The following is a 14,402-nucleotide window of genomic DNA, read 5'->3' as shown; positions in this document are numbered from 1 at the left end:
CCTGTTTACGGTCCAGTGTCCCCTGTCACTATACTGGGGCATTAGGACCCACACAGACCGCAGGGTGAGAGCGCCCCCTGCTGACCCCACTCACCCCCTCTCCCAGCAGCAGCAGCAGCAGCCTCAGCTCTCCCAGGAGGTCTCCCCATCCAGGTACTGGCCAGGCTCACACCTGCTGGGGCTCCAGAGTGGTGGGGGGCTGCAGGGTGACAGAGCCGCTGGCAGTAGTGCTCTGTGCGTTGTGCGGCGTTGCTCCTGCTGGCGGGCTGTGTGTGTGTGTGTGTGTGTGTCATGATTTATTTTGACTGCCCCCGAGCACGTCGTTGTCCTGTGCGCTTCCCGGGAGGACGATTTCCCAGTGCACTCCTGGCAGCTCAGACGACGAGAGGGTGCCGAGAGAGAGGAGCTGATGGGCCTCCTGTAGATGGTGGGAGCGGTTTTGGGGCCCGTCGGTGTTCTGCACCCCCACATGCAAGGTCCCGAACGGGATCCCCAGCATCGTTCCGAGGTTTTCTTTAGTTGCCTGGCGATGACGGCGCCCGGTTTCCCTGGGAATCAAGGCTGCGTCGTCCCGAGGAAAGGGAGCTGTTCCCCCCCCCCCCAGTGTTGAGGAGAAGGACTTTCTCCCCCCCCCCCCCCGTCTGGAACCCTGGTTCCTCTGATCTGTGGCAGCTCAAACCCTGAGGCGGAGTGGGTGGCGGGGGGGGCGCAGTAATGTCTGTCGGCCACAAGAGGCCGCCAGAGGCTCCCAACGCGTGGAAATGCAGTCGGTCCGTCAGATGACTTGATTGGTAGTGTAATACTAAATTAATAATCGAATCTGTGACCCCAGTCCAGTCAGTCCAGGGGTCTGTGTCCCCGGTCCAGTCAGTCCAGGGGTCTGTGTCCCCGATACAGTTAGTCCAGGGGTCTGTGACGCTGGTCCAGTCAGTCCAGGGGTCTGTGTCCCCGGTCCAGTCAGTCCAGGGGTCCGTGACCTCTGGTCCAGTCAGTCCAGGGGTCTGTGTCCCCGGTCCAGTCAGTCCGGGGGTCTGTGACCTCTGGTCCAGTCAGTCCAGGGGTCTGTGACTCTGGTCCAGTCAGTCCGGGGGTCTGTGTCCCCGGTCCAGTTAGTCCAGGGGTCTGTGTCCCCGGTCCAGTCAGTCCGGGGGTCTGTGTCCCCGGTCCAGTTGGCTCTGCTGAGAGGGATCGAGCATGGTGGCTCTGGCTCCTGATCCCGCTGGTGGCCCGCGAGCTGGGGGGGAGCCTCCTCTCACTCCTCGTGGTCGCCCACGTGAGCCAGGAGGGCGCAGCAGTACAAGTGGGGCAGCCCCGGGTCGCCGGGGTCGCGGGGGTCCCGGGGAGGTCCGGAGCAGGGGCAGGAAGCGGGGCGGGAGGTGGCGCCCCCGGCCCAGGCCTCCAGCTCAGACCCGAGCCCCTCCCGCAGGGCAGCCAGGGTCCCTCTTCAGGCGGGCCCTCTCCTCCGCCCCCGCCAGGGCCCCCCGGTAGGGGAGCCACCGGAGCCCCCCCAGGACGGAGCCGTCGGGCGGCCGGGGGACCCCCACGCTGAGCACCTCGGAGCCCCCGTAGTCGACCTCCGCCCCCGAGTTCAGGGCGAAGTCGGAAGCGGCCTCCAGCAGCGCGGCCGAGGCCCCCGGCGTGGGCCGCGCCATGTAGACCACCACCCGGCCCTCGGCGGCCCGCGCCTTCAGCGGCCCCCCGCCGCCCCCCGCCTCCAGCCCGGCGATCCGCTCGTCGGCGCGCACGGCCCGGGCCAGGGGCTCCGCGCACAGCCCGAGCAGCGGCGGGGTGAGGGGGCACCCCTGGCGCAGGCCCCGGGGCGGCTCGGGTCCGGTGGGGGCCCCGGGGGCCCGGCGGGTCACCAGCCGCAGCAGGAGGACGCGGAAGGCCGGGGGGAGGCCGGCCGCCTTCAGCCGCTGGGAGAGGTAGGGCCACTTGACCCCGTGGGGCCGCAGGCGCAGGGTGACGACGAGGGCCGGGGGGCCGCTCTCCCGGGCCCGGCGTACCGCCCGGGCGCAGTCCCGGGGGCGAGGCTGGCCCGCCGGACCCGAGACGTGCCTCAGCACGCTGTTGAGCCGCTGGGCCAGGATGCTGGAGAAGATCGTGTAGTCGACGTTGAAGCAGGAGATGGGTCGACAACTCTCCTCTTGTTTCAGGTCGACCGCCTCGTTCAGCCACTCGGGCGCGGCCCGGCGGCCCAGGGCGTCGTTGAAGAGGGCCTGCAGGTACGCGGCCAGGGGGCAGGCGAGGGCCCGGTAGAACCGGACGGGGAAGCCGTCGGGGGCCGGCGCCTCCTGGTCCTCCAGGGCCCGGATGGCCAGCAGCACCTCCTGCCGGCTGACGGGTTCGGTCAGCACGGCCGCGACCGCTGAGCGCAGGTCGTCGGCGTCGCCGGCCCGCCGGAGGTGGTCCAGGTAGTCGTCCAGCTCCGTGCTCGGGCCCGGAGGCCGAGGGTGCGAGGAGGAGGAGGCGGCGGGTCTGTGTACAGGGGTCTGTGTCCCTGGTCCCATCAGTCCAGGGGTCTGTGACTCTGGTCCAGTCAGTCCAGGGGTCTGTGTCCCTGGTCCCATCAGTCCAGGGGTCTGTGACTCTGGTCCAGTCAGTCCAGGGGTCTGTGTCCCTGGTCCCATCAGTCCAGGGGTCTGTGTCCCTGGTCCCGTCAGTCCAGGGGTCTGTGTCTGCCGCGGGAAGTCAATCGCCTCGCACCGCAGCCGGCACTTCAGCCCCCGCCAGGTCTCGGCGCCCTTCCGGCGGGAGAAGCCCCCGATCACCGCCCTGGCGCGGTCCAGAAACCCGTCCTCCTCCCGCCGCGGCAGCAGCAGGGCCGGGTCGAGCCGCCAGGCCGGGGGGCCGGCGGGCAGCAGCAGCAGCGAGACGGGGGCGTGGTCGGAGAGGAAGCCGCCCCCCCCTGAGGCCGGGGGCCGCCCGTGGACGGCGCAGCCCGCCACCCGCCGCAGGGCGGGCCCGCGCACGAAGATGTAGTCCAGCCGGGAGCGGTTCTGGGCCCGGTCGGCGTAGGTGTAGCTGCGCCCCTCGGGGTACAGGGCCCGCCACACGTCCACCAGCTGCAGGGAGCGCAGGAAGGCGGCCAGGCCCCGCCGGCGGCGCCTGTGCCCGCGGTTGGGGGCGGCCGAGGTCCGGTCCAGCTCGCCGTCCAGCGCCGTGTTGAAGTCCCCGCCCACCACCAGCGTCCCCGGGCCGGGCCGGATGGCGGCGAGGGGCGCCCCCTCCTCGCCGGCGTTGTACACGCTGACGAAGGTGTACTCCTCGCCCCGCAGGGCGCAGCTCAGCGCCAGGTAGCGGCCCCCCTCGTCCCCCACGATCCTCAGGCCCTCGCAGGCCAGCCCCCGGCGGATCAGCACCGCCACCCCCCGGCTGCTGGGCCGGTACACGGTGAAGGCGGCCCACTCGTAGGCCCGCCCCAGGTCCCTCACCTTCGTCGTGCCGGGGGGCTCCCCCCGCTGGGGCCCCACGTGGGTCTCCTGCAGCAGGGCCACGTCGGCCCCCAGCTCCCTCAGGTGCCGCAGCACCCCGCCGCGCTTGTGCCAGAACCCGTTGGTGTTCCAGGAGACGATCTTCAGCGGCTCGCCCATCGGGCTCCCCCCCCCCTGCCTCTGCCCCGATGACACCCCCCCCCCGGTTCCGGTTAAGGTGGAGCTGCGCGTTCCGGACTCTCCGGGCTTGTGGCAGTTCTGAACGGAGGATCGGGTTTGTGCCGTCCTTCTTAAAGCCCGATGTCGATCCGATACAAGAGTCAGAACACAAAGTCTCTGGGTGAGGCTGGTACTGATGGTGATGCTGTAGAGGGGTGTGTGCAGTCCCCGTTGATCCCTGATATTGATATGGTACAAGAGTCAGAACACAAAGTCTCTGGGTGAGGCTGGTACTGATGGTGATGCCGTAGAGGGGTGTGTGCAGTCCCCGTTGATCCCTGATATTGATCTGGTACAAGAGTCAGAACACAAAGTCTCTGGGTGAGGCTGGTACTGATGGTGATGCCGTAGAGGGGTGTCTGCAGTCCCCGTTGATCCCTGATATTGATCTGGTACAAGAGTCAGAACACAAAGTCTCTGGATGAGGCTGGTACTGATGGTGATGCCGTAGAGGGGTGTCTGCAGTCCCCGTTAATCCCTGATGTTGATCTGGTACAAGAGTCAGAACACGAAGTCTCTGGGTGAGGCTGGTACTGATGGTGATGCCGTAGAGGGGTGTGTGCAGTCCCTGTTACTCCCTGATGTTGATCTGGTACAAGAGTCAGAACACAAAGTCTCTGGGTGAAGCTGTGGCTGATGCCCTCTGTACTCTGATGGTGATGCCGCAGAGGGGTGTGTGCAGTCCCTGTTAATCCCTGATGTTGATCTGGTAGAAGAGTCAGAACACAAAGTCTCTGGGTGAGGCTGTGGCTGATGCCCTCTGTACTCTGATGGTGATGCTGTAGAGGGGTGTGTGCAGTCCCTGTTCCTCCCTGAGATTGAACTGATGGAGTGGACACCACACAAAGTCTCTGGATGAGGCTGTGACTGATGTCCCCTGTACCCTGATGGTGATGCTGTAGAGGGGTGTGTGCAGTCCCTGTTCCTCCCTGAGATTGAACTGATGGAGTGGACACCACACAAAGTCTCTGGGTGAGGCTGTGACTGATGGTTACTGATGGTGATGCCGTAGAGGGGTGTGTGCAGTCCCTGTTCCTCCCTGAGATTGAACTGATGGAGTGGACAGCACACAAAGTCTCTGGGTGAGGCTGTGACTGATGGTTACTGATGGTGATGCCGTAGAGGGGTGTGTGCAGTCCCTGTTCCTCCCTGATATTGAACTGATGGAGTGGACAGCACACAAAGTCTCTGGGTGAGGCTGTGACTGATGTCCCCTGTACGCTGGTGGTGATGCTGTAGAGGGGTGTGTGCAGTCCCTGTTCCTCCCTGATATTGAACTGGTGAAGTGGACAGCACACAAAGTCTCTGGGTGAGGCTGGTACTGATGGTGATGCCGTAGAGGGGTGTGTGCAGTCTCTGTTCCTCCCTGATATTGAACTGATGTTGTCTCACACAAAGTCTCTGGGTGAGGCTGTGACTGATGTCCCCTGTACACTGGTGGTGATGCCGTAGAAGGGTGTGTGCAGTCCCTGTTCCTCCCTGATATTGAACTGGTGTAGTGGACAGCACACAAAGTCTCTGGGTGAGGGTGTTACTTGATGTCCCCTGTACGCTGGTGGTGATGCTGTAGAGGGGTGTGTGCAGCCCCTGTTAATCCCTGATATTGAACTGATGTTGTCTCACACAAAGTCTCTGGGTGAGGCTGTGACTGATGTCCCCTGTATGCTGGTGGTGATGCTGTAGAGGGGTGTGTGCAGTCTCTGTTCCTCCCTGATATTGAACTGATGGAGTGGACAGCACACAAAGTCTCTGGGTGAGGCTGTGACTGATGTCCCCTGTACGCTGGTGGTGATGCTGTAGAGGGGTGTGTGCAGTCTCTGTTCCTCCCTGATATTGAACTGGTGTAGTGGACAGCACACAAAGTCTCTGGGTGAGGCTGTGACTGATGGTGATGCCGTAGAGGGGTGTGTGCAGCCCCTGTTCCTCCCTGATATTGAACTGATGTTGTCTCACACAAAGTCTCTGGGTGAGGCTGTGACTGATGTCCCCTGTACACTGGTGGTGATGCCGTAGAAGGGTGTGTGCAGTCCCTGTTACTCCCTGATATTGAACTGATGGAGTGGACAGCACACAAAGTCTCTGGGTGAGGCTGTGACTGATGTGACTGATGGTGATGCCGTAGAAGGGTGTGTGCAGTCCCTGTTCCTCCCTGATATTGAACTGGTGTAGTGGACAGCACACAAAGTCTCTGGGTGAGGGTGTTACTTGATGTCCCCTGTACACTGATGGTGATGCCGTAGAGGGGTGTGTGCAGCCCCTGTTAATCCCTGATATTGAACTGATGTTGTCTCACACAAAGTCTCTGGGTGAGGCTGTGACTGATGTCCCCTGTACGCTGGTGGTGATGCCGTAGAGGGGTGTGTGCAGTCCCTGTTAATCCCTGATATTGATCTGGTACAAGAGTCAGAACACAAAGTCTCTGGGTGAGGCTGTGACTGATGTGACTGATGGTGATGCCGTAGAGGGGTGTGTGCAGCCCCTGTTACTCACTGATATTAAACTGAAGTAGTGGACAGCACACAAAGTCTCTGGGTGAGGCTGTGACTGATGTGACTGATGGTGATGCCGTAGAAGGGTGTGTGCAGTCCCTGTTCCTCCCTGATATTGAACTGGTGTAGTGGACAGCACACAAAGTCTCTGGGTGAGGGTGTTACTTGATGTCCCCTGTACACTGGTGGTGATGCTGTAGAGGGGTGTGTGCAGCCCCTGTTAATCCCTGATATTGAACTGATGGAGTGGACAGCACACAAAGTCTCTGGGTGAGGCTGTGACTGATGGTTACTGATGGTGATGCCGTAGAGGGGTGTGTGCAGTCCCTGTTCCTCCCTGATATTGAACTGATGGAGTGGACAGCACACAAAGTCTCTGGGTGAGGCTGTGACTGATGGTTACTGATGGTGATGCCGTAGAGGGGTGTGTGCAGTCCCTGTTCCTCCCTGATATTGAACTGATGGAGTGGACAGCACACAAAGTCTCTGGGTGAGGCTGTGACTGATGGTTACTGATGGTGATGCCGTAGAGGGGTGTGTGCAGTCCCTGTTCCTCCCTGATATTGAACTGATGGAGTGGACAGCACACAAAGTCTCTGGGTGAGGCTGTGACTGATGGTTACTGATGTTGATGCCGTAGAGGGGTGTGTGCAGTCCCTGTTCCTCCCTGATATTGAACTGATGGAGTGGACAGCACACAGAGTCTCTGGGTGAGGCTGTGACTGATGGTTACTGATGGTGATGCCGTAGAGGGGTGTGCGCAGTCCCTGTTCCTCCCTGATATTGAACTGATGGAGTGGACAGCACACAAAGTCTCTAGATGAGGCTGTGACTGATGGTTACTGATGGTGATGCTGTAGAGTTCCTTCTTGTCTCGGTGAAGCTGGGTGCCTCAGTCTTTGTTCCTGTCCAGACGTGTTGTGGCGATGCAGAGAATTATCTTCTGGTGTTTGGAAAGAAAAGAGGAGCACCAGGTCAGATCTCTTGCAGTTGGTCTCTCTGATCTGTGCTTTTCCGCCGTCTGTCAGGGTGTGTTGATTTATCGCCGACAGGCCGAGCCATCGAGCAGAAACACTCACGTCTCTGGCCCTGACCTTGTGTGAGGAGACAGTCAGACATGGAATTCCCTTTGATCAGGAGTGATCAGGAGTTTCCACTTATGATGATCACAGGACACACACAGACACTCACACACCCTGGCCAGGACACCAGTCCATCACAGGACACACACACACACTCACACACCCTGGACAGGACACCAGTCCATCACAGGACACACACACACACCCTGGACAGGACACCAGTCCATCACAGGACACACACACTCACACACCCTGGACAGGACACCAGTCCATCACAGGACACACACACACTCACACACCCTGGACAGGACACCAGTCCATCACAGGACACACACTCACTCACACACCCTGGACAGGACACCAGTCCATCACAGGACACACACACACTCACACACCCTGGACAGGACACCAGTCCATCACAGGACACACACACTCACACACCCTGGACAGGACACCAGTCCATCACAGGACACACACACACACTCACACACCCTGGACAGGACACCAGTCCATCACAGGACACACACACACCAGAGCCAGAATTCCCAGAAGCCAGTTAACCGTCTCTGGACCGTGGGAGGAAACCAGAGCACCTGGAGGAATCTCGGGGGGGGAGAACATGCAGACTCCACACAGACAGCACCCCAGTCCAGACCTGATCCAGGTCCCCAGGGCTGTGAGGCAGCAGTGCATGACCCCTGCACCACCCTGCCCCAATATAGGTGTCTAGTTAGTGAGTAAAACTCCATTCTGACAGCGCACTAAAACAGGGGTCCCCGATCCTGCTCCTGGGGTGCCCCCCCCCCCCCACACACACACGGTCACCTGCTGGAGGCGGTATTTGTAGGGAAGTATTTAAGAGAGTGACAGGAACACCAAAAGCGTCCTCAGTCCCGTCCGCAGTGAGCTCTGCTGTGTGACTCTTTAGTTCTTTCTTTCAGTTTCGGTATCGCTCAGCTGAGACCTCGCCGTCACAACAACCCGTGGGAGCCCAGACTGAGACAGGCGGCGGGGGTGTGGGGGGTGTGGACAGACGCACAACCACATTCCTCGCTCACACAAGCCTCACCACACGCGAGGGGAACATAGTTTTGCCGTGACCAAGCTGCGAGACTGTGCCAGACGAGCTCTTCCATCAGCACCAGAACTTCCAGTTCCTGCACAGTGATACACACAGACACACACACACACCCTGGACAGGACAGCAGTCCATCACAGGACACACACACTCACACACCCTGGACAGGACACCAGTCCATCACAGGACACACACAAACTCACACCCTGGACAGGACACCAATCCATCACAGAACACACACACTCACACACTCTGGACAGGACACCAGTCCATCACAGGACACACACACACACTCACACACCCTGGACAGGACACCAGTCCATCACAGGACACACACACACATTCACACACCCTGGACAGGACACCAGTCTATCACAGGACACACTCACACACCCTGGACAGGACACCAGTCCATCACAGGACACACACACTCACACACCCTGGACAGGACACCAGTCCATCACAGGACACACACACACACACACCCTGGACAGGACACCAGTCCATCACAGGACACACACACACATTCACACACCCTGGACAGGACACCAGTCCATCACAGGACACACACACACATTCACACACCCTGGACAGGACACCAGTCCATCACAGGACACACACACACATTCACACACCCTGGACAGGACACCAGTCTATCACAGGACACACACACACACCCTGGACAGGACACCAGTCCATCACAGGACACACACACTTACACACCCTGGACAGGACACCAGTCCATCACAGGACACACACACACACACACCCTGGACAGGACACCAGTCCATCACAGGACACACACACACATTCACACACCCTGGACAGGACACCAGTCCATCACAGGACACACACACACATTCACACACCCTGGACAGGACACCAGTCCATCACAGGACACACACACTCACACACCCTGGACAGGACACCAGTCCATCACAGGACACACACACACCAGAGCCAGAATTCCCAGAAGCCAGTTAACCGTCTCTGGACCGTGGGAGGAAACCAGAGCACCTGGAGGAATCTCGGGGGGGGGGGGGAGAACATGCAGACTCCACACAGACAGCACCCCAGTCCAGACCTGATCCAGGTCCCCAGGGCTGTGAGGCAGCAGTGCATGACCCCTGCACCACCCTGCCCCAATATAGGTGTCTAGTTTATGAGTAAAACTCCATTCTGACAGCGCACTAAAACAGGGGTCCCCGATCCTGCTCCTGGGGTGCCCCCCCACACACACACGGTCACCTGCTGGAGGCGGTATTTGTAGGGAAGTATTTAAGAGAGTGACAGGAACACCAAAAGCGTCCTCAGTCCCGTCCGCAGTGAGCTCTGCTGTGTGACTCTTTAGTTCTTTCTTTCAGTTTCGGTATCGCTCAGCTGAGACCTCGCCGTCACAACAACCCGTGGGAGCCCAGACTGAGACAGGCGGCGGGGGTGTGGGGGGTGTGGACAGACGCACAACCACATTCCTCGCTCACACAAGCCTCACCACACGCGAGGGGAACATAGTTTTGCCGTGACCAAGCTGCGAGACTGTGCCAGACGAGCTCTTCCATCAGCACCAGAACTTCCAGTTCCTGCACAGTGATACACACAGACACACACACACACCCTGGACAGGACAGCAGTCCATCACAGGACACACACACTCACACACCCTGGACAGGACACCAGTCCATCACAGGACACACACAAACTCACACCCTGGACAGGACACCAATCCATCACAGAACACACACACTCACACACCCTGGACAGGACACCAGTCCATCACAGGACACACACACACACTCACACACCCTGGACAGGACACCAGTCCATCACAGGACACACACACACATTCACACACCCTGGACAGGACACCAGTCTATCACAGGACACACTCACACACCCTGGACAGGACACCAGTCCATCACAGGACACACACACTCACACACCCTGGACAGGACACCAGTCCATCACAGGACACACACACACACACACCCTGGACAGGACACCAGTCCATCACAGGACACACACACACATTCACACACCCTGGACAGGACACCAGTCCATCACAGGACACACACACACTCACACACCCTGGACAGGACAGCAGTCCATCACAGGACACACACACACATTCACACACCCTGGACAGGACACCAGTCTATCACAGGACACACTCACACACCCTGGACAGGACACCAGTCCATCACAGGACACACACACACATTCACACACCCTGGACAGGACACCAGTCTATCACAGGACACACACACACACCCTGGACAGGACACCAGTCCATCACAGGACACACACACTCACACACCCTGGACAGGACACCAGTCCATCACAGGACACACACACACACACCCTGGACAGGACACCAGTCCATCACAGGACACACACACACATTCACACACCCTGGACAGGACACCAGTCCATCACAGGACACACACACACATTCACACACCCTGGACAGGACACCAGTCTATCACAGGACACACACACACACCCTGGACAGGACACCAGTCCATCACAGGACACACACACTTACACACCCTGGACAGGACACCAGTCCATCACAGGACACACACACACACACACCCTGGACAGGACACCAGTCCATCACAGGACACACACACACATTCACACACCCTGGACAGGACACCAGTCCATCACAGGACACACACACACATTCACACACCCTGGACAGGACACCAGTCCATCACAGGACACACACACTCACACACCCTGGACAGGACACCAGTCCATCACAGGACACACACACACACTCACACACCCTGGACAGGACACCAGTCCATCACAGGACACACACACACCAGAGCCAGAATTCCCAGAAGCCAGTTAACCGTCTCTGGACCGTGGGAGGAAACCAGAGCACCTGGAGGAATCTCGGGGGGGGGGGGGGGGGAGAACATGCAGACTCCACACAGACAGCACCCCAGTCCAGACCTGATCCAGGTCCCCAGGGCTGTGAGGCAGCAGTGCATGACCCCTGCACCACCCTGCCCCAATATAGGTGTCTAGTTTATGAGTAAAACTCCATTCTGACAGCGCACTAAAACAGGGGTCCCCGATCCTGCTCCTGGGGTGCCCCCCCCCCCCCCACACACACACGGTCACCTGCTGGAGGCGGTATTTGTAGGGAAGTATTTAAGAGAGTGACAGGAACACCAAAAGCGTCCTCAGTCCCGTCCGCAGTGAGCTCTGCTGTGTGACTCTTTAGTTCTTTCTTTCAGTTTCGGTATCGCTCAGCTGAGACCTCGCCGTCACAACAACCCGTGGGAGCCCAGACTGAGACAGGCGGCGGGGGTGTGGGGGGTGTGGACAGACGCACAACCACATTCCTCGCTCACACAAGCCTCACCACACGCGAGGGGAACATAGTTTTGCCGTGACCAGGCTGCGAGACGAGCTCTTCCACCAGCACCAGAACTTCCAGTTCCCGGCCCAGTCGCCCACAAACCCGCCCACTCGCGCCTCCCCGGCGTCTGTAGGGAATTTTCACCTCCCCGCCTCAGCCCGGCTCCTGCAAAAGGTCCAAAACGCCCCTTCCGCGGGGCCTGCTGGGAAATGTAGTCCCCCTCCCCCGCCCCGCTGACAGAAAGACTACAAAGTCGCGCCACGGAGACCACAGGGTCGGAGGGTCTGGGTTCCCCCGTGTTGTGAGCTGACCCCTGAGAGTGCAGCTCGTTCAGGGAGACGACGGTCCCTTTTAAAACGCCAGTTGAGGACGAGTCTGCGGTCCAGGGGCGGGCGTGGGGGGGGGGGTCCCGTGTTCAGCCGGACCGCCAGGGTACCACCCGTGTTCCCAACGCGAATGGAAAACCATGAAATTCACAGGATACGGCAACAACAACAACAACAACAAAAATAAAAAGTCAAATAAAAATCTCCAGCCATTTCCAACAAAGACGTTTCCTGAAAGATTTCCATATCTGCGTCCCTCACGCAAAACAGTGCTTCTGAATATGCCGGTGTGTCGTCCGACACTATGGAAAACATGTCGTCGGTTTCCGCCTTCTCCGTTTCGCGTTAACCCCTTCGGTGGGAGGGGAGATGAACAGATTTAACGGAAACAAACGGTCCGACCGCGTCCGGGGAATTATACATTTTTTTTTTCATTCTGACGCGAAATACTGCTATTTACACTTTTTTTTTTTCAGTTTAGAAAACTGCTGTCACTGTCCGGGACACGCCTCGGGCGAGACGCCGGCCGCTCGGAAACGTTTCCCCCAGAATAGACCAGGCAGTGATCGATACCACCCGCGGCCCTCGGCTCTCCTGATTTTGACGACTACACAACTTCACGACAGGAAAAATAGGTGTCAATGGCACAGAAACAGTACACAACTTCACGACAGGGAAAATAGGTGTCACTGGCACGAAAACACTACACAACTTCACGACAGGAAAAATAGGTGTCACTGGCACGAAAACACTACACAACTTCACGACAGGAAAAATAGGTGTCACTGGCACAAAAACACTACACAACTTCACGACAGGAAAAATAGGTGTCACTGGCACAAAAAACTACACAACAGGAAAAATAAATTATTCGCACTCACTGGCACATAAGCACTACACAACCGCACAACGGGAAAATACATTTGTGGCACTGATTGGTACATGAAACCTACACAACTTCCCCACAGGAAAAATAGGTGTCAAGGACACCAGTCACCCTGTTTCCTTGTTTTTCTCTTCCCTCTTTCCCTCTGGGAAGCGTTCTAGGCAAATGACAGGCACGAACGTCAGTCCAGACTGGGGGGCTGTGTCTTCCCTTCAAGGTGTCAGGCAGGGGGCTGGCTGGACACCCCCCCCCTCCGGAGCAGCTGGGGGTTCAGGGCCTCGCTCAGTGGATCGAGCCTGGAGTCCGGCGCGCCGGTTTCTGGCACAAGAACCGAAACCACCCCCCCAGCGTCGTGCCCATCCAGACCCCCCCCCGCCCCCCGGCCCCCCCACCACCACCACCTAGACCGCCTTCACCCGCGAGGCAGGGAGCAGTTGTGTGTGTGTGTGCGCGAGGGGCAGTCGGTGGCACAGCCCGGATTTGAACCGGCAAGACGGGGGCGAAACAAAGGGAGAGCTCTCACCTCCTTGTCCTTCTGTACTCGGCGTCTTTTCCTCTTCCTCCTCCTCCTCCTCTCCGGGCGTTGGTGGGTGTCTGTCTGGGAGCACCGTGGGGCTCCCTGGGTCCTGTCGCCCACTCTCTCTCTCTCTCTCTCTCTTTCTCTCTCTCTCTCTCAGGTGGTCTAAAACTCCAGAGCTTGCCCCTCTGTCTGCGCGTCCAGCGTGTGTGCGTGTCGGTGTGTGTGTGTGTGTGTGTGTGTGTGTGTGTGGGGGACCCGTCTCTCTCTCCTCACTCGCTCTGTCTGTCCAGGTGAGACCGAGACCTGCCTGTACCTACCTACAGTGCCTGCCTGCCTGCCTGCCTGTCTGCCCGCCTGGGTGGAGACTGTCACGCACACACCCGCACGCACACACACACACACACACACACACACACACACACACACACACACAGATGCACGCCAGATGCCCCGATGCAAATTTCCTCCTGGGCTGCTAGTCAATGGGGCTGCTGTTCTGAGCTGTTCTGAGCTGTGTGGCCTCAGGCAGCCCCATGGCAGGCGGTCGCACCTGGCTCGTGTCCAGAGAGCGCAGGTGCCCGCAACCCTGCAGGACCGCCCCTGGGGACCCCAGTCCAGTGAGTCTTATAGCTCAGGGGTCCCCAATCCTGGTGCTGGAGACCCCAGGCCAGTGAGGCTTACAGCTCAGGGGTCCCCCAGTCCAGTGAGTCTCATAGCTCAAGGGTCTCCAGTCCAGTGAGTCTCATAGCTCAGGGGTCCCCAGTCCAGTGAGTCTTACAGCTCAGGGGTCCCCCAGTCCAGTGAGTCTTATAGCTCAGGGGTCCCCCAGTCCAGTGAGTCTTATAGCTCAGGGGACCCCAGTCCAGTGAGTCTTACAGCTCAGGGGTCCCCCAGTCCAGTGAGTCTTATAGCTCAGGGGTCCCCAGTCCAGTGGTTCAAAAGATAGGCGACAGTGGACACCTCTCATTGGCTCACAGGGAAGACCACTGACACTG

The sequence above is a fragment of the Atractosteus spatula genome (assembly GCF_055471065.1).
Source record: "Atractosteus spatula isolate fAtrSpa1 chromosome 10 unlocalized genomic scaffold, fAtrSpa1.hap1 SUPER_10_unloc_1, whole genome shotgun sequence".
Taxonomy (NCBI): Eukaryota; Metazoa; Chordata; class Actinopteri; order Semionotiformes; family Lepisosteidae; genus Atractosteus; species Atractosteus spatula.
The sequence above is the reverse complement of the archived record's forward strand: the minus strand, read 5'-3'. Positions refer to the sequence as shown.